The sequence below is a fragment of the Onychomys torridus genome, chromosome 23 (assembly GCF_903995425.1).
Source record: "Onychomys torridus chromosome 23, mOncTor1.1, whole genome shotgun sequence".
Classification (NCBI taxonomy): domain Eukaryota; kingdom Metazoa; phylum Chordata; class Mammalia; order Rodentia; family Cricetidae; genus Onychomys; species Onychomys torridus.
In genome coordinates, this window is record NC_050465.1 from 42,369,090 (window position 1) to 42,389,369 (window position 20,280).

A 20,280-nucleotide genomic window follows, 5' to 3' on the forward strand; every position below is an offset into this window, starting at 1 on the left:
TCAATATAAAATGAACTTTACTCTCCAGTCTTGCTTAGGGAAGGGGCCACTGAGAAGTGACAAATGGCCTTGGAACTGGGAAAGGCAGAGGGACATCAGTGTCCCCTGAAGACTTGAGGTTGGCAGGGTTTGCAACCTGGTATTTTCAGACTCCATGCCTGTCTTAGTCAGTGTTCTGTTGCTATGAAGAGACACCATGACCACAGCAGCTCTTTTGAAGGAAAACACTTAATTGGGGCTCGTTTACATTTTCAGAGGTTTAGTCCATTATCATCATGGTGGGATATGGCAGCCTTCAGGCAGACATGGTGCTGGAGAAGGAGCTGAAAGTTAATACATCTTGATCCACAGGCAACAGGAAGTGAACTGAACTAGGCATAATTTGAGCATAGAAGACCTCCAAGCCCACTCCACCCCTCAGTAACACACTTCCTCCAACAAGGTCACACCTGCTCCAACAAAGCCACACCTCGTACTGTGGTGGTATTGTGGCTCCCCAAAATATTGTGTACCCTAATAAACTTATCTGGGGTCAGAGACAGAACAGCCACAATATTAAACCAAGAGGTTAGGCAGTGGTAGCACATGCCTTTAATCCTAGCATTCCAGAGGCAGAAATCCTTCTGGATCTCTGTGAGTTCAAGGCCACATTGGAAACAGCCAGGCATGGTGACACACGCCTTTAATCCCAGGGAGTGATGGCAGAATGCAGACAGATATACAAGGCATGAAGACCAGAAACTAGCAGTATTTGGCTGGTTAAGCTTTTAGGCTTTTGAGCAGCAGTTCAGCTGAGAGGCATCCAGTCTGAGGAAATAGGATCAGCTGAGGAACTGGCAAGGTGAGGTAGCTGTGGCTTGTTCTGCTTCTCTGATCTTTCAGGGTTCACCCCAATACCTGGCTCAGGTTTGATTTTATTAATAAGACTCTTTAAGCTAACAATGCATGCTACATCATACTCATGCCACCCCCTGTGAACTTATTGGGAGGGGGGCAATTACATTCAAACTACCGCAATGCCTTTCTTTTGCACACGTTATTATTATAGGCCCCTCTTTCTTCCTTCCTCAGCTTCTCAGGACACTGTTGCCACTGCCAAACTGAGTGCCACTACCGTAGAGCTCAGGGGCAAATGTCCTGCTTTTCCCCGCCTCGGGGATCTGTAGCTCACGTTACATAAATGGTTCTGCTCTAATTATAGTTTACATTATAAGATGGACAACTTGGTTAAATTAGCTTTGGTATAAAGAGCTTAGATTTGCAGTTTCCTATTTTGGGGGAACCTTACATTTCAAAAAGCAAAGTCAACTGGGGACTGGTGGGACACAATGGCCACCATGTCAACAGCATACCATTCTTGAGCTATTATTTGAACATTACTTTACTTTGTCCCTACTCTCTCACGTGTTGTGGGTGATGTTGACAATTACTGGGGAAATGCTTCCTGGCTTCGCTGTCCTCTAGGCCACAGGAGCTTCTGCCCTCTGTTGCCCAGCCTGGATGCTCTCAGCCTATTAAACGTTCTACAGAAATCAGCTCATAGAAACCACAATTGGGCTTTTTCCCACACCATGAACATGGTGAAACTTCTCAGCTACCAAGGCATGGCCTCTTGCTACTGAGAATTCTACAAAATGAATGAGATTATAGGATTTCCCTATAATGTTGATTCCATAAAAATTATATTTTCTGCTGGGTATGGTGGCACATGCCTTTAATCCCAGCATTCAGGAAGCAGAGGCAGGATCTCTCTGAGTTTGAGGACACCCTGGTCTACAAAATCGTGTTCCAGGACAGCCAGAGTTGTTACACAGAGAAACCCTGTCTTGAAAAAATAAAATAAAATAAATTGCCTAAAGGCCAATACAGCTCTTTCACATAATCTCATACACCAATCTCTTGCTCTTTGAGAATTATATATCAGTTTAACATTCATAGAGTGCAACTGAAATTTTCTTTGTCAATGCTATTCATTAACAGGAAGCATCCAGACAAAGTTTTCTCTTCCCTTTGTCAGGCAATGTGGGATAGTGTCCATTTCCTAAGATGTGATATATACACCCTCTTCTGACTGAGGAAGCTGTGATATTTTTAGCAGTGTTCCCACATTGGGTCACCATTCAGGTTTGAGACTTCAGTATGGATACTTCCCAAGATGTGCATGGTCAACAGTCCTTCAAAGTTGTGCTTTGCTATTCCATGTTTTTTATAGGACCTATCAGATGCACATATTTATAAATCCTTCACTTGCTTGGCGCAGCAAGGCATGTTCTTTCATATGAGCCACATGACTCGTCCCTTCCAACATTTCCTGAATTCATGCAGCAAATTCTAAGGAATCTCTAGCACTGTTTGCCCAGACTCCCCAAACTTTATCACTCCTGTTAGTTAATGAATGTGTTGCCTAAGATTCATCACTAAATTAAAAATAAAGTTAGGTGTCACACCCTAAGAATGAGCCCCACACAAAGGACACATGTATACAGAGGTCAGGGAGGTGGCTCATACAAGTACTTACTGTGCAGGCATGAGGACCTGAGTTTGAATCCCCAAGACCCATGTAAATAGTTACAGGCTACACGTGCCTGTAACACGAGCACGGTATGTAGGGTGTGGGGGTTGTAGAGACAGGTAGATCCAAGGAGCTAACTGGCCAGCCTACAAGCCAAAACATGGAGATCCTGGTTCAGTGAAGGATTCTGTGATAGAGGAAGACACCTATGTCCAGCTCTGGCCTCCACATATGTGTACACGGCTGCGTGCTGGTGCACACACGTGCACATGCATGCACACACACACACACACACACAGACAAACTATGTGTATTTGGTCTTACAATACTAATTTACTTTTTAAAAATAAAAGCTTTTTTTTTTTTTTTATAAATTTCTCCAACAAACATAAAGTTAATTATTTCTTAGAAAAAGGAACATCAAAAATGATTTTATATGTCTTTTAGATCAAGTAAGAGGCAAATGACTGAATGGAGAAGAATTTTTGTTCCGCATTTGGCCTTGATGCGTGCATCTTATATTCTCCCATTAAACTTTATGTGCACAATGATTTCACTGTGTTTAATTGCAGACTCATTCACGCCCTGAATGCACAGGGACACCCAGTGAACCAGAAATGTCTCTGACCGAATCAGAGAACTGGTACTTTCTAGGAAGGGTTAAAAGACCTTGACACATTTCCCCCCAGGGAAGAGAGAGAGAGAGAGAGAGAGAGAGGGAGAGAGAGAGAGAGGGAGAGAGAGGGAGAGAGAAGAAAATCTCTTGTTGTCCATGCTTTTCCTATTTCCTCCATGTCACCCCTCCAAGTCAAAGCCAATATGACGATTTAGTAAAGCAGTCTGTCCCACTGACCTTATCTACATGCCTGATCTGATTTTTATGTTAATTGAAACCTACCAAGAAGGTATTTTAAATGAGAGTGATAATCCCAGCACATTGTATTTCTAGTTAAATGTCATATAACTAAAGGAATTCCTTTTTTTTTCTCTCTAAAGTTAGAAAGCTGATGTGAAAGTTTGATCCTCAGCTTGCGGTTTCGCTCTCCCCCTGCCTCCTGCAGATTGGCACTCTGGTGCTCTGGTGGCAGCCTGAACCCCTCGCTTCGAGGCTCAGGCTCCAATTTTATTCCAACACAACTGTCACAACGCCCTGAAGTGAGCTGAAAACAAGGAGGAAAACTCTGCTATGATTTCACTTTCCATGTGTTCTTTAATGAAAAAATTTATCATTCTAAATATTGGTATTTACTCCTCGTTAAATACGTTATTTTATCAAAAAGAAAAAGAAACTGAGATTTCCGTTGCTATTATTTCACAGGGAATGTAACAGGCCTGATGTTTCCCTGACAATTCTGTTATTTTCTTCTACAGAAACACTGTATTTATCGTATATCGTACGGCTGGTGCTTCTGATACTTCGGAGACGTAGATGTAAGTAAGCACTTTGTGCCAGATTGTTTGGGGGGGGATGTACTTAATTAACATCTGATGTGTAGCTTTTGCAAACACACATGCAGTATTTGTGTTTGAGCACTGACTGTAAGGGCTGTGAGAGATGCTATTAATGTCTGGCTTAAGACGCCTGTGGTAGGACCACGTCTACAATAACACAAATAGAAAACTTCATCGAGACAGCACAAGAGTGGGGAGCAGCCAGCAGAAGAGGGAAAAGGAGGCTCTTGGAAGGAACACTTGTAGTTAGTTTTCCTGCTTTAGATTAAACAAACAAACAAACAAAAATCTCAGAAATAGCTTCAGACACTAGCATTTCCAGCCAGTGGTAAGAGAGTCTATAGATTTCATTCCACAGAAGTGGGTATCATGTCGGGGGCTCAAAGGCTGCCTGGGGTGTCTTCAGAAGCTCTACTTATTATACTAAGGCCCTCTTCAGCGGCTAGGGAATTATATATATATAGATGCAGGTGGAGAAGCCTGCACTGATGTTTTACAATATTCGACATTTTTATATCTAAGGAAAGCACTTCAGATTTGTGGATTATATTACCATTTGAATAAGCAGAACCTCTTCAGTCAGTGCAACTCCCTTATTAAACACTTAAAAATAAAAATAAAAATAAAAAACTAAAGAGCTGAGGAATGCCAGACACCTTGCAGGTTGTTGGCATAAGAACATGAGTGAGGTTAAAATAAGGTGAAGTCTTCCCTGAGTGTGGTCTTCACATCAGATTACCAAGCACAGCGAACAAATGGTTATTACATGAAAAGCAATTAGTTATCATTACATATGGTGCTTTAAGTTTTCAGAACGTGTACCAAAAGGAAACCACAGCTGAAACCGGACATCTGATGACGAAAACCATAAGACACACGTAATTGCTAAGTCAAATGCTTCCATAGCAGGAGGGGAGCTGAATTCTCATCCACTTCGCTGAGCCACAGAAAGAAAAGCTAAATGGGAGACATTGGACACAGTGCTGGAAGGACTCGCTGTGGGTCTGAATCCAAGTGCCACCTTCATAAAGCAATGCATGAGCTCAACTATCCTTCTGCAAGATGGTTTTGACACTGTGCGTCTGTGAAAGGAACCATGGACCCCAATTTTCAGACTAAATCTTTCACAGCAGGAATTTAGAAAAGCTGTTACAGAAAGTGGGCACATACCAACATCACGAAACAAACAAAGCAGGCCCAGATACAGGGACTGTTAGGTGACCCACCCGCTGCTAGTACAATAGTGCCCTTCCAAAGTTAATGGAAAGTTGTGGTCTCCCTGTGTCAGTTACAGGGCACATATGTGGCTGCATACTTCAAACATTCCAAGTAGACTCACTTGGCAAGCATTATAAAATAATACAAGTAGGCTCCCTGAAGCAAGACTCGCTGTTAAACTCAAAATTAGTTTCCAAAGGCCAGAAACATGCCTAGTGGCTCATTTCTTGTTTACAAAGAAGTGAGCAAGGGCAGGTCTCAGGAAGTCAAGTCAGTAACTAAGAAGCTCCAATTCCAAGGGCTAACAATTACCTCCACTCAGGATTCCTGAGGCATCATTTGAAACTACAGCCCAAAGAATTTTCCATTTTTTTTTAAACAATGATGCATCAATCTAGGTTATTCATGCACTCTGATATACAGCAATGCTTAAATTATCACACACATATTTAGGGATGGATGGATGCATGGATGGATGGATGGAGGGAGAGAGAGAAGAGAGAGAGAGAGAGAGAGAGAGAGAGAAATGATGATAAATAATAGATAGATGCATAGATAGATAAATGGATGATGGATGATAGAAGGATAGATAGAAAGATGGATGGATGGATGGATGGATGGATGGATGGATAATAGATAGATAGATAGATAGATAGATAGATAGATAGATAGATAGATAATAGATGGATAGATAGATAAATGGATGATGGATGATGGATGGATGGATAGAGAAAGAAAGAAAGAAAGAAAGAAAGAAAGAAAGAAAGAAAGAAAGAAAGAAAGAAAGAAAGAAAGAAAGAAAAAATAGACAGATAGATGATGGAAAAGGATCCACTATTACTCCTTTACCCTTATTTATGTTCTCCAGGAGCTGACCAACTATGAAGTTCTAGATGGAACTGGACCGAAAAGCTCTTGTGTGTCTGGCAACTGACAACAGTGTTAAGCATATCTGAGCTCACTTGTTTTCTGCTTCTGTTTATAATCATCTCCTAGAACTTCAGAACAGAAACCTGTTCCCTTCCAGACTCTGCTTCCTCTCAGAACTGGGTGAATGAATTCATTCCTGGAGTCTGGATAATCACTTACCAATCTTTTCTACCTAAGTTTTCCAGGAAAAGAAAGAGGAATAGCAACAACATGTTGAGGTCTTTCTGTCCTGGGAGGAAAATGGGGGGGAAAATCGGTGGAAACAATGATATAAAAAAGAATTTATATTTAGGAAATTTAAATTTAATTAAGATATTAAATTAATATTTAGGAAAATATAAATAGCACCATTAAGCTAAAAAGAGGGAGGAGAACATTATTGGCAGCCAAATTCATTTTAAAGTTGCAAGAATAACATTTCTACCTGAATAAAAGCAGTGTTATGAATTCACTTCAGTGTGTATTACTTCAAAAAACAAAAACAAGTCATTTCTTTATAGATATAATGTTAAGAATGTGTAGTGACCTAAGGTCCAATTAAGAGTGTAACATTCAAATTACTCTCTGACTTGAGAATGTTGACAATTATTCTCCCTTTAAAAACACCTGCATTGTCTGCTAGTAGGACCTGTTTATCCTAGTAGATGAGAGATTAATGGTGATCTGCCTAAACTCGGCAACTTGCTATTTCTACGTTTCTCCCACAAACTAAGGTTTCTACTTTGGTAGGCCTGTGCTACCTGCCTGCATGGCAGAACGCACAGAAGAATGACACCTGGCAAGGTGGGTGCCCCTTTGCCCTCTTCTATCAGCCTCCCTTCAGATCTAACCTGGATGCCTGCCCTGAAGGTGAGCTTGAGAAAGTTCACCCTAAGACACATTAACAGTCCACCCTTTAAGGATGATGGAATCACAGGATTGCGTTAGTCTCTAAATTTTAATTTTTTCTCTAACATTAAAAGATAAGTTGGGGGCTGGAGAGATGGCCAAGCGGTTAAGAGCACTGGCTGCTCTTCTAGAGGTCCTGGGTTCAATTCCCAGCACCCATATGGTGGCTCACAACCATCCGTCATGAGATCTGGTGCCCTCTTCTGGCCTGCAGGGACACATGCAGACAGAACACTGTATATATAATAAATAAATAAATCTTTTTTTAAAAAGATGAGTTGGGGGTCTGGAGAGATGGCTCAGAGGTTAAGAGCACTGACTGCTCTTCCAGAGGTCCTGAGTTCAATTCCTAGCAACTATATGGTGGCTCACAACCACCTGTAATGAGATCTGGTGCCCTCTTCTGGCCTGCAGTCATACATGCTGCATACATAATGAATAAATAACTTACCTTTTTAAAAAAAGATAAGTTGGAAGATTAAAGCAGTAAGAATGTTTGCCTACCATGTGATATAAATAAAATACATGTTTATATATTTACACTTTTGAGAGCATGCTTAGTTATGCTATTTTGTTCTTTGACCTTGATACTGGTTGTTGCCATTCCTAAAGCTCTTGGCTACCTCTCCATGTGGCATTGTTCCAACGCTGCCCTTGTGATAAGTCCTAATTTGGGTCATCCCATAGAAACCATTACCTATCTCTAACCAGGTCTCACTATGTAAACTACACTGGTCTCCAACTCAAAGAGATTGCCCCTGCCTCTGCTTCCTGGGTGCCAAAAGCATATGCCACCAATGCTCAGGAAACCCAGAACTCTCAATGACCTTGCCCTGTTGCTTTTTCTTTGGGGATGTAGGACTTAGTGTATATATATATATATATATATATATATATATATATATATATATATACTGTACACTATACAGTTAATGTATTGATTTGCTTTATCATTTGTTACATCTCCCTCCTCCCTCAACTACAACCTAAGGAAATGGAAAGAATATGAATTCTATTTGCCCACTGAGGATACTACCTGGCAGGTTATTTAATAAACACTTGTGGCATTAATTAATTATCTGTGAATTCCCTCTACATTAGATTATGTTTTCTATGTTCAAAACTTCATACATGGACATCTGCTGTAGTTTTGTGACGTGTTTCTACATAGGAAACGCTTACATTGTTCCCAATATTTGCTTATCTGTCATACCTGTTACAAATGATGCTTCGATAGACATGCTTACAAATAAGTGCCTGTCAACAGGGGAGAGCTTGAAGCAGGAGAGGTGGTCTCCCCAGGGATGAGCATGCCAATTGGTTGTCCTGTGTCAAAAAGCCAGCCCTGAAAGCATGCATACAAACATTATGTGATGAAGCTTTGTGAAGAGATGTGAGGAAGCTGTGAGGGGGCATCCTGAGGAGATGCTCCCACATCTACTCACCCAGGCAGGGAGCACAGGAAGACCAACCACCTTGGTACAGTTACCACCAAAGTCCCACCTGGTGAACCAATGAGTTTTATTGGGGTTCCATACAGGTGTATGACGCGTGAGGGGTTACTTACATGAGCAGATGAAATTCTAAATATAAATCACTGACCTCCGTGTAGAATAAAAAATAGAGAAAAAAAATCGGACCTTCCCACAGTCTATCCATTTCACAACCAACAATAAAAAAATGGTAACGATGAGGTTAGAGAACAGATCGTCCAAGCCCAGGTAATTAACGACGAGACTGGAAACAGTTGTTGGTTTAGTCATTGCCAAGGAAGTTGCTCTTGGCAGGTGAAAAGGGTTACTGGTGCTATCATATGGTCTTTGGTCCACATGTGTCTGTTGGATTAGGTTCAACTTTCTCCTCGACATCAGCCCATTTCTCCTGACAGCACAACAAAGCTGCAAACTCAAGCGACTGGGAGGCTTGCTTATCTCCCGATGAAAGCAGTGCTTCCAGGCCCTGGCGCTGGCCTGCTCCTATTGTGTCCTGTCCACACGAAGCAATCCCAGTCCTCCAGCCACGGGACTGTCTACGTCTGCGGTGTGATCTCTATGGTCTTGAAAGGGGCTCTGATTAGTAAGCAGGAAATACAATTCTGAAATTTTAATCATCAAACTTACACTTCTTTATATGTCAGAAAAAAATCATGAGAAAACATGGCAAACTGGTATAGAGCGATCACTTTCTTTTCTCTGTAAGAAGATGCTGAATGCAAGGAGCCTATAACCATCTCTTCACAGATCCATACATCATAAGGAAGGAAAACTGAGCCCTTAGTTGCATAATGGGTACTTTATAGAAATTATGAGACAACTTTTCAATCTTTTGAGGGCCATGCTAGGGTTGTATCTAGACTCAGGAATTGGGGCTTCATAGAGTAAAGAACTCTCTAGACTCCCACAGTCCAAAAAACAGCTTAGCCTGGGAACCAGTGTGCGGCATAGTTCTACTAAACACGAGTACACTGTTGCCATTTCAAAGCAGAGTTCTGGGGTGATTAACCCAAGGCCCAGAATAAATGATTCCGGAGGGTTCTGTAGAACGGATCTGTGAGAAATTTCTTCCTGTGCTCCTCTGCCTCTAGCTACTGGGTACCTGTTTTGTTGTTGTTGTTGTTGTTATAGTTGTTTTTGTTTGTTTGTTTGTTTTTAGCAACTACTAAAATGTTGCTGGCCACCAAAATGTGGTCTAATACAGTGGATTGGAAACCCTTTCTAAAGATGTTTGAGAATTAAGAATGTAAGACTCTGGGAGCAAGCATCCTCATTCAATAAGACGCCGCATAGGCTGAAGACCAAAAGCCAACCTTCCACTTGAAAACTCAGTGCTCCGGAATTGCTCACCACATCTTTCTCCTCCATCACCTAACATATGCACAGCTAGCAGAAGGCACCAGCTTCAAACTATCCCACAGTGCAGAATTCTCTCCACTCTATTAGGTTAAGTGAGTGCAAATTACCTCTAGCATTACATTCATAAAAATACTTAAGCTTCCTCATAGTTGTTTTTTTTTTTTAAGTGAATTACTGTATTTTTATGGCAGGAGGGAGAAAATGTGCTCACACAGTTTCTAATTAAGTTAGGTGTTTAAATAGTGAGTGACTGACATGTTTAGTAGAGACAAAATAAACTATGATTAATTGTCATTTATAGGGGGGGGGGAGGGACATGAATGTAAGACTTAAACAAAACATAAATAAGAGGGGTATGCCTTTCTCTGTTCCTTAGGCAATCCTTGTGGGTGTCCAGGGGAAAGAGGAGCTTTGACCTGGTGCTTGTGTTTTCCGTTATAGAAGTCTGGTCTTAGCAGGGTGTTGCTTCTTCTGGCTCTATTACTGGTTGTAGGTCCCAACTTGTACCTTGATGTGCAAGCATTAAAACACCATCCTAAAAGTTAGAAGGAACCTCTGCCTACTTCCCTACTCATTCCATCCCCGTGTGTCTCCATCACACACAGAACACATGCCCCACCTGGCAGAGATGGGGGCCACCAGCATGGTCCCCAATGCTACTTGCTTCAACCATTCTTGCTCCAAGAAGTTATCCTGCGAGGCTTATTACATTCCTCCTGTTTTACACAGACACAGACACACACAGACACACTGAATATAATGAAAGCTTCTAGGCTCCCTGGCTAGCTCACATGGGTCTAGTTGAAAGCTAGGATGAGAACTTCACTGGGTAAGAAGGAGCCACTACCCCAAAACTGTCCCGCCATCGGGAAGGCCTGACCAAAGAAAGAGAACTTGGGATACCCACCAAGTCTGAAAGACAAAACTGGGCAAGGGCAACTCATGTGGTTTGCCTTGCATGTGCGAGGCCCTGGATTCGATGCCCAATACCAGGAAAAGAGCAAAGAAGCAGAGCAGGTTGAAAACTAGACACAAAACTGTTACATCGCATCCTTTGACTAACTCCCAGGTCAGGCTCAAGGGCACTGAAATCCTGCCTAGTGAACCAACCCAACTGCCTCCTTGTCTGGACAAGACTGACTTCTCAGGCAGGTCGGCTTCACAAGGAGACACACACCGCAGCCAGCTGCTCAGCAAAGCCTGAATTTAAGAAATTCAGATCAAAACCAGGCCCACTGAGGTCAAGTGTGCAACTGCAATCTTGGTGGTAGCACCAACTAAGCAGAAGCCTTCTGAGTGTGCCCTTCAGGACATTAAGTTCACCCTGTTGACCTCTCCACCACAGCCTAATCACAGTCACAGTTTTAAAAATCAAAGTTCGGGCATGGTCAAGTCTTTCTTGAAGTTAGTCTCACAATAAAAGTTTGCTTTGATCTAGGGAGATGGCTCAGTGGGTGAGGCGCTTGCCAGGCGAATCTGACACCTGAGTTCAGATCCTCAGAACCCTTGCAGGGCAGGAAGCATGGAGCAGGGCAGGGGTGAGGCTGAGAGAGGGGAGCCACAGAGTGCTGAAGGCCGGTTAGCCCAGCTTACACCACGGCAAAGAGACAGTCCCAAGCAAGGCAGGCAAGGTAAGAAGTGACTCCCAAATTGTCCTCTCACCTCTGCATACATGCCTTAATATACACGTGCCCCCCAAGAACATGCACATACATTATATATCACATACACACAAATAAGTGAATAAATAAAATTTTGCCTTAATGTGAGAAGGCTTGCGTTTCTAACCCACTATGAATCTGAATGCAGAAGAAAAAAATGTATCATTTATAATTAATAAAATTTATGGTATAAATTTGAAATAATGTTTATCATCCCAATTTACATATGTTGTTTGGAGATACTAAAAATTAAGAGTAAAGGTCATATCTTCACTATTCAATACAAAAATCTCTAGTTACACAGGATGTGTAACTTTAACTTCAAAAGTGTCAGGAGCAGGTAATAGGGTGAATATTGTCAAATATATATGCATTTATGAAAGTGTCAAAATTAAACATGTAAACATGGTAGTTATGTGCTAATAATAAACTTCATAAAATTTTGAAAAGTTTTTTAATTTCACTCACTAGCTACATTTCTCATGTTTTAGTGACCACACATGGCTATGGTCTCCACACTAGACAGCACAGGTAGACAGCATTTCCAACACCACAGAAAAGTCTACTGGACAGCTTTCTTCTCTACAAAAGCCCCCTTCTTAAGCATAATTAAGGGCTACTTCAAATGACACACTAGCTTGCCTGTCCTCTGAGATGTGTAATACTAGATCTTTGCTACCTGGCTCTGTCTTCTCCAGACAGATTACGGTATTGCCTCTGAGCTCTCCTGCTTTGGCTACGGCATCTTCTGCAGCAGAGACACCCTGACACCATGTGAATCATCCTGTTAGTATATAAGATGTATATGCACCAGGGATGTTGATACAGGCCTGGGGCAGCAGGAATGTGGGCCTTCATTATTTGGAGGTACCTTAGAAATTGAGACAGGACACCCAACCACAGTAAGGATAGGAAACCGCCTAATCTGCCATTTTAGGGTTCCTCTCTGGCCCTGTGTTTTAATGAAAGCTGTCACGTGATGAAGGAGTGAAACACGGAGTGTTCTAAGAAAAGACCAAACTGATGAGACACGGAGTCTTGGGAAAGACTCATGTTCTGAGCCAGTCTGTACTCCAGCATTGGAAGCCAGTGATATAGTAGGCTCCATGGAGCTAAGAAAATCTCAAGTCTTATTTTAGTCTAAGTGATTTTTGCTTATTTAACACTATTTTAAGAAACTAGCGAGTCACAGCTCCTAGGGAAGGCATTGGGGATAGATTTCAGGGACACAGTCAAGTGAGGTTAAGGAATTACAAAATAATGCTTTAGCAATTAACTGAATTGTCCCCCTAAAATCTGGGGTGGCTGGAGGATGCAGGAAGAAAGGGAGAATGCAAGAGAGTCACAGAGTTGACATCTGATGACTCCCAAACATGTCTCTCCTCTCACTGTCACTTAGAGTGATGCGTAGTGGGGATGCCACAGGAGCCCCAAGCACAAAACTCCACTAAATTCTCTAACACCGGCCAGTGCCTCTATCCGAAGCTACACTGCTGGAACATTGCTTTTTACACAGCTCGGAATGCCTGCTCAGAGGTGTCCTTAGCCCCTGGTTTCTAAAGGGAAGAGCATCAGATGTTTGCCGTAGCAACTCCCAGTTGTCAGAAGTTGTGGGTTTGAGGGCAGAGGTCCATTTCAGTGGAAACAACAACATATGCATCCAATATAGAATCAAATGGCATTTCTGCTCCTTGATAATCATTTGTGATCTTGAAAATTTTATTGTCATCTCAGAGTTTCAACTTCTCTATAAAATGTGAAAGAAGAAAAAAAAACTTCCCCTAAAGCACTAAGATTTTATACATATATATACATATGTGTGTGTGTGTGTGTGTGTGTGTGTGTGTGTGTGTATACACACATTACTGGTTCTTTAAGAATGTTATACATGTAGAAAATGTGTGTTGATCATAATCATTTTTCCTCCCCACCTCCAATGCCTAGATTCCTCTGACATACTCTTCCCAACATTGTTCTTCTGTTTTTGACCCATTGATTCTACTTTGTGTTGCCCAGATATTCACAAGTGGGGAGCGGCACACTGGAGTACAGTCAACCTATGAGGGGCCATACCCTTTAAAAGACTGACCTTCCCTTTTCTAGTAGCCATAAGCTGTCAAAAAAAAAAAAAGCTGCGTGCAGCTAGGCGTGGTGTCTCTTTCCATGCTGGAATGTTAACCGGCTGATCTTATGCATATCTTGTACAGGTTGCCACAACTGCTGTGAGTCTAGGAGCGTGGTAGCCCTGACATGTCCAGAAGGCAGTTCTGCCCCCATCCTCCCTGACCTCTGGCTCTTTCAGCCTCTCCGCCACCTCTTCTGCAATGCTCCCTGAGCCTCAAGAGTAGAACGACTGGAGCACTAACTTTGTGTCTAGAAATCTGCCAGTTACAAATTATATGTATCCAGAACTTCCTATAAGAACAGTATTTCAGATGAGTCAGATATTCCAAATTGATGAGGGAAAGAATTTTAACATAAAACACGATTTGTAACTGTATACCTGAGGATCAGGGAATCAATACTCCACAGACAGCAAAGATCAAATTATTGTAGACAAAGATCCCCGATGAAAAGAACCCTAAAGTTGTGTGGGGACTGGCCAATAGCAGACAAAGGCACTTCAGTTTGTATCACCAGAACTGAGGTAAACAGGCATGGCAGCCTCTTGATGAGACATGAAGCAGATAGTCTACCTTGTGAAATATTGGATCGTTGTCACAAGCAGAGCTTACAGATGGAAATAAGGCACCACTATGCTAATGAAATCAGATTTGGGTTCAACACAACCGAGAGTTGACTATCTTTAGTGGGAAACCACAGGACCGACTCTCCACCATCATGCTCCCATTTGATGTGCTTGACACAGTGGTCTCCCCTACAGAAGTCAAAGTCACATGGACCTGTGGGATAGCAAGCCCGTTGATCTTGTCCAACACTGGGACCACCTTGCTCAGAAATAGTTAGGTGCTGAACACAGTTCAGTCATGAAACAAACAAAACAAAACTACTGCTTCCTAAACCACCTCTTGTTGAAAGACCAATGGCTTTAGTTATTGTGTCTTGGACAAGGTTGTCCCGCGGATCTCATGGGGGGGGGTGTTGGTTCTGATATTTTTCATGTTCTCTGTTCTGAAAAGTTTGACTGATAATGATACTGTTTACAAATGTGCATCTTTTGTTGTGGCTGATTTTATTGACTGAACAATGATTTCTAGCAACTTCTATGCATGCCTATTAGGCACTTTCTAGTCTAGAGACAGTGATGCATTTGGTGACATTCCTCGTCGCAGAAGAACCAATACAGAGGTTTTCCTGTTGCACTGGAAACTTTCCCCTTCATATTGCCACACGAAGACCTTCTTCTCTAAGTTTAGAGCCAGATATAACTATGGCAGAGATGCATATTTTATTGATCATATGCAATAATAAAGGGATATTGAAAGACGTTTTAAGAATCTGCTTAATTAAATGGACCCCCTGTCTTACACTAGTGCACATTCCATCCGTGGTCACGGTAGGAAGTAATGTCATTGTCTTTTCCTTCTGCTTCTGTTTGTTCCAGGGGCAATTTAGGAGGTGCCAATATAAATGGAATCAAAACTCAATGCTACACAGAGTTACATTTCAGCAGCTCAAGGAACATAATTCATAAGCTTAGTTTTTGTTACACTTCTAATTGCAGCCAAAATGCACAACTTAGAAAAACCCTCGTCTGTCACTCTTTCCTCTAGGAAGTTAAATTCTCTTTCCTCTTCTCCCACCCCTGGCATGAGTGTGTGTTTTATCATTATTATTTCTAAGCCAGAATGCTGGTGATAACGCAAAAAAAGATCGGATCTTTTCATAAGCACATACCCATCAAGAAAGCATCTTCCATCCCACCCCTGGCACCTCAGACCCAAATCAAAAAGAGGGAGAGGAAAAAAAGCACAAAACTCTAAAAATTAAACTGGTGCTAGACTTGAAATCTTATATTCATCCCCTGCGTTTAGCATAGCTCTCTTAATATAGCCAACGGGCTGTTTGTTCATTGATTTTTTTTTTTAATGAGGAGGGGGAAATTTTTTTTTTTTTATCAGAAATGATTAAAAAGTCTCTCAGATGGTAAAACAGACAGCCTTAAGAGTTTTAGGGTTTTTTTGTTTGGTTTTTGTTGTTATTGTTGTTGTTTTGGGTTTTTTTGTTTTTGTTTTTGTTTTTTTACCTAAATCCATGTACATACCTAAAATAAAGCTGGCCGGTTAATCTTGTTACAGTACGTTTAGATAAGTGGCATTTGAAAATACAGTGTCGCAGCAATGCTGAGCTGCGCTGCCTCTAATTAAGTGCAGACTAGGAAAAATTATTCTTAGTTTAGTCTGTGGAATGGGGGGGGGGGCGTGGAAATTTCTCTCTTTGCAATTCAAAATTGTTTTAAAGATAGAATATTTCTTTTCCAATGTCTTCATTAAACAGAGCTGTTAAGAATTGTCTCCCAACCCTCCCCAAAGAGTACAAAGCTTAACCAGTATTCACCCCATATGCTCAGCTTTGAAGTGTGAAGCTGTGACCATCCCTAGTCTCCTACACCACCATCAAAGCCATCTCATTACGCCCAGCGCTGAGAGTTAAAGCGGGGGCCATGCCCGCTCCAACACAAACAGTGCATTAACAAAGCAACCACAAGATTCCTCCCCCACATGGCTAGGACTTGAAGAAACTCTTACCATATGTACGCATGCACGAGATACAAAAATTGACTGTACTAGAACATCGTCGAGGAGTGCATTAAACATGCCGACTGGAGCTGGATGTTACTCTAAGGGACTGGGGGGGGGGGGGGCGGGAATAAAATGCAGCTTGATTTTATGATGAAAGAGCAGAAACGTTAGGCTGAGAAATGAGATCAAGTGCGTTTTGACTGACACATTCAGGTGCCCAGGCATTTCTCAAGGTAGCAGAGACTAATGTGAGGCTGGGGGGCAACGCTGTCACCCAACGCCGGAGGCTATTGCATGCCCTGCCACCGTTCATTTCAAGAGAACAAGTAAGTTTACAAACAGTGCCGTGAAGCTATCGCAGCATCTGTCATTCTCGCTGTCCGGGCCCTCCTGAGAAGGGGTGGTTCCTTAGCGTCTCTGGGGTGTCTGTTCATGATTGTCACACAAGTAAACGATAAAATGCAATGAAAAAGCAAGTGTCATTGGATACAGAAACCGGGTCACAATAATCACTTGATTCTCATGGGAAAACAACTGTGAGGACATTTTTATCATCTTTAGACCCGACAATTTCATTTCTAGGTGTTTGTTCTAGAAAAAAAAAAAAAAACCCTTGCTTTTGTACTCAAAAGCCAGTTAAAGAATCATCACGGTGCATTAGGCATGAGGAGAAACGGGCAACAGTTTGGATGTTTACAAAGGAATATATACAGTCTGCACACCCTGACAGCTGTACAACAGGGAAAAGGGGATGGTATGTGTGGACATACAACACTGTGAATAGACATATTTCTGAGATACTTTCCTAGGTGAAAACTTTCTGTGTGGATGCTCCAATATAAATGCAGACAGCCAATATATTAGGTTTACAGTACACAGTGTGCTCTCCATACCCATAAGTTCTACTCCAAATCATGGGTCAAAACTACTTGTTAAAAATTTCACCCATACTGACCATGTGCAGGGTCCCTTGTGTGTGTGTGTGTGGTTTTTTTCCTACACAAAATAGTCTAACAATCATTTATAGGCTCTTAGGCATTAAAAGTAAACTAAAGATGATTTAAAGTAAGGCTGGAGATACAGTTAGGTGGGAATGCTATGCAGTGGTGTGCAAGGGGATTGTGCACACATACACTGTGATCACTGTGATTGACAAGGGGCCCTGAAGCCAATCTCCACAGGATAGCCAGGGGCCACTGTGCATAGGTATCCAAGTACAAGCATAGCGAATTCTGAACTTGAACACGGTACGTAAATTTCCAGGTAATTTAGGAGGCCAAGAATAATAGTGGTTGGAGATGGAATTTAACCTTTAGTAGTTCAATTTTTGAAAACAGGACTAAGGAAAAAAAAACAAAAAACAAAGTAAGGGCTAATGAATGTTTGTGGGGATCCTTCACCTTGCTGTTGTCTTCACAAGAGACTACTAGGGACTTCTTGTTTCTAAGTCTGTTTTCCAGCTATAGAATGAAAAATTGACCCTCTCTTCGGCCTTAATGACAAACAGAAGAATAGCATACCTCCAAACTCCTATTATCTGTCTACCTTCATAGAGATGTAGACACTAGCACTCATCAAAGTGCATGGCACATCATGATTTTGGGACACACTGGATACTACATACATACATGCATGCCTGAATACATTACATACATACATACATACTTACATATGTATATTGTGTGCTATGCTATGTATACCATATGTAAAATAAAGTACCTGCTATTCCAAAGAGCTTATTATTAATTTGTAGGGAACATGCTAAGGTATGTATGCCTTTGTGCAGGCATAGTATTGTTCGTCCAAAGAACGACACCTTCCTGAGTGACTTCCAGCATATTAACACTTTCCCCAGTAACTTACTTTAGCTTCTCCCGTGGCTCTCTGGTGGTTTTGTGGATGCATGCTGTGGCCCCAGAGGGAGATCTGCCGTTACTCTTTCCTGATGACACTAGAATTTACAGTGGGAAACGGGAACAAAACAGGCATTTATCTTCATAGCATTTCTCGAGGACAGATACTAAACATCACGTGTGCAAATGAAGAGAAATTGTCTGCTATAGAATTTGGACTTTGGGGACTGAAAACTCCTCAGATCTTCTGCTCAAGAGGTTTGCCAACAACTCGGATGCACAAGACAAAGTCAGGTCGACTGTCTGTACCCTGGGAGGGGATAGCCTGAACCCCAACTGTTGAGCAGTCCTCCCGTGGGACAGAAAATCTGCACAATGAGAGACGGCAAGAAGCAGAGAACCCAGGGGCTATGGTAGTTCTTATTTCTCACAACCATCTTTGCAAGACGATGCTATTCTATTTTATAGAAGAAAACACTGAAAAGCCCAAAAAAGACATTACATACCAAAATTATCTGGCGAATAGGGGATGTGAACTTGTGTCTTTAATTCCTGAACTCTTATTTCGGCCTCTTCATTATTGGACTTCCCTGCCTCAACGTGATGCTATTGGTCAGCTCATGCTTGTCGCCGACTCACACAGCGATGCACATGCGTATGAAATGCTGGGGACCGTGGTGTTAGGCCTGCCATTCCAAACACTGCTGACCGCGATGAGAACCTCACTTTCTTTGCAGGGACAAATGAAAATCTGAAAGTATCCACAAAGAGTGGTTCATAAGAGACAGGACAACGTCTTGAAGATTGCCAGGCTTCATCGACTAGATAACTGTGTAGAGTCATTTTATACTATTGGATATTTGATATCTTATCTACCACAGTTGCCCCCAAAATAACTAACCCTCATCGATTTTTCCCACATAGCTTCCCAGCAAACTAGAAGCAAGCAAAAAACACTAGAGAAACACACAGAAGTTTACAACCAGCCTTCGGTGGCAGGGTTACACCTGACTCTCATATTAACTTGAATCAAATATCGCCCTCCTTGACGACCCCCAAATGCAGGGATCGTCTTGGCCTTGCTGCTGCTGGGGACTACAGCTCAGTGAGAAATCTCCAACCATCATACCCTGCAACCCAAACTGTGCCTCCATTTCTCGGGCTTTGCGGCACCCTGAGTGAGTCCCGACAGATTGTTCCAGAACAACAATGTAGTTGTTTGGATGAGAAATGTTCCCAATAGACTCTAGTGTTTAAATGCTTGGTCTCCCATTGGTGTTGTTATTTGGGGGAGGTTAGGAAGTACATCCTTGACGGAGCAAGTCGGTCCATGGAGGTGGGCTTTGGGAGTTTAAGCTCCAAGCCACTTCCAATGCTCAAGCGCTCTCTCTCTCTCTCTCTCTCTCTCTCTCTCTCTCTCTCTCTCTCTCTCCCTCTCTCTCCTCCCTCCCTCCCTCCCCCTCCCCTTCTCCCCCTCTCCCTCCCTTGCTTCCATTTGAAAATATGAGCTCTGAGTGTCCTGCTCATGCTGCCCTGTCTGCGGAGTACTGCTTTTCCCCACCATGATGGATTCTGAAACCAAATAAACTCTTCCTGAAGGTACCTTTGATCATGGCATTTTATCACAACAATAGAAAGTACAAACCATTACAGCAACAACAGTTAAGATCTAAGCCCATCCCAACAGCAACAGAAGCTGTTTACCTCTCGGTCTCATTACGGGCTGCTTGTGTGCACAGCTCCCAAGCGTCTTCCCAGCCATCAGCCGTAACAGCCCTTCAGTTGTTTCAAACATGGCCTTACTTCTTCACCGCTGCATCCCAACACTCAAGTCTGGGCGTCTCTCTTCACACGGCCTCTCCCCTCTTCAGGTCATACTGGAGTAGGTGGACCTTGAATCCAATATAACCAGTGTTTTCATTTTTAAAAAAGGAAATGTGAACATAGACAGTATTCAGCAAGCGTTGCCATGCAAACATGAAGTGGGGAGTGTGGGACAGAACACACTCTCATCTCAAACTTCCAGCCTTCCGATCGGAGACAGTACATTTCTACTGTTTGAGTCACCTGGTCTTAGGCACCTCGTTCCCACAACCACATTAACTTAATATGGTGGACTGCCTCCTCCTCCACTTCCATTGCCTGGTGCAGAGTTTGGAACAGAAACTGTGCTGCTCCCTCTTCCTTTTTAGGAGATGGCTGTCCAGCATT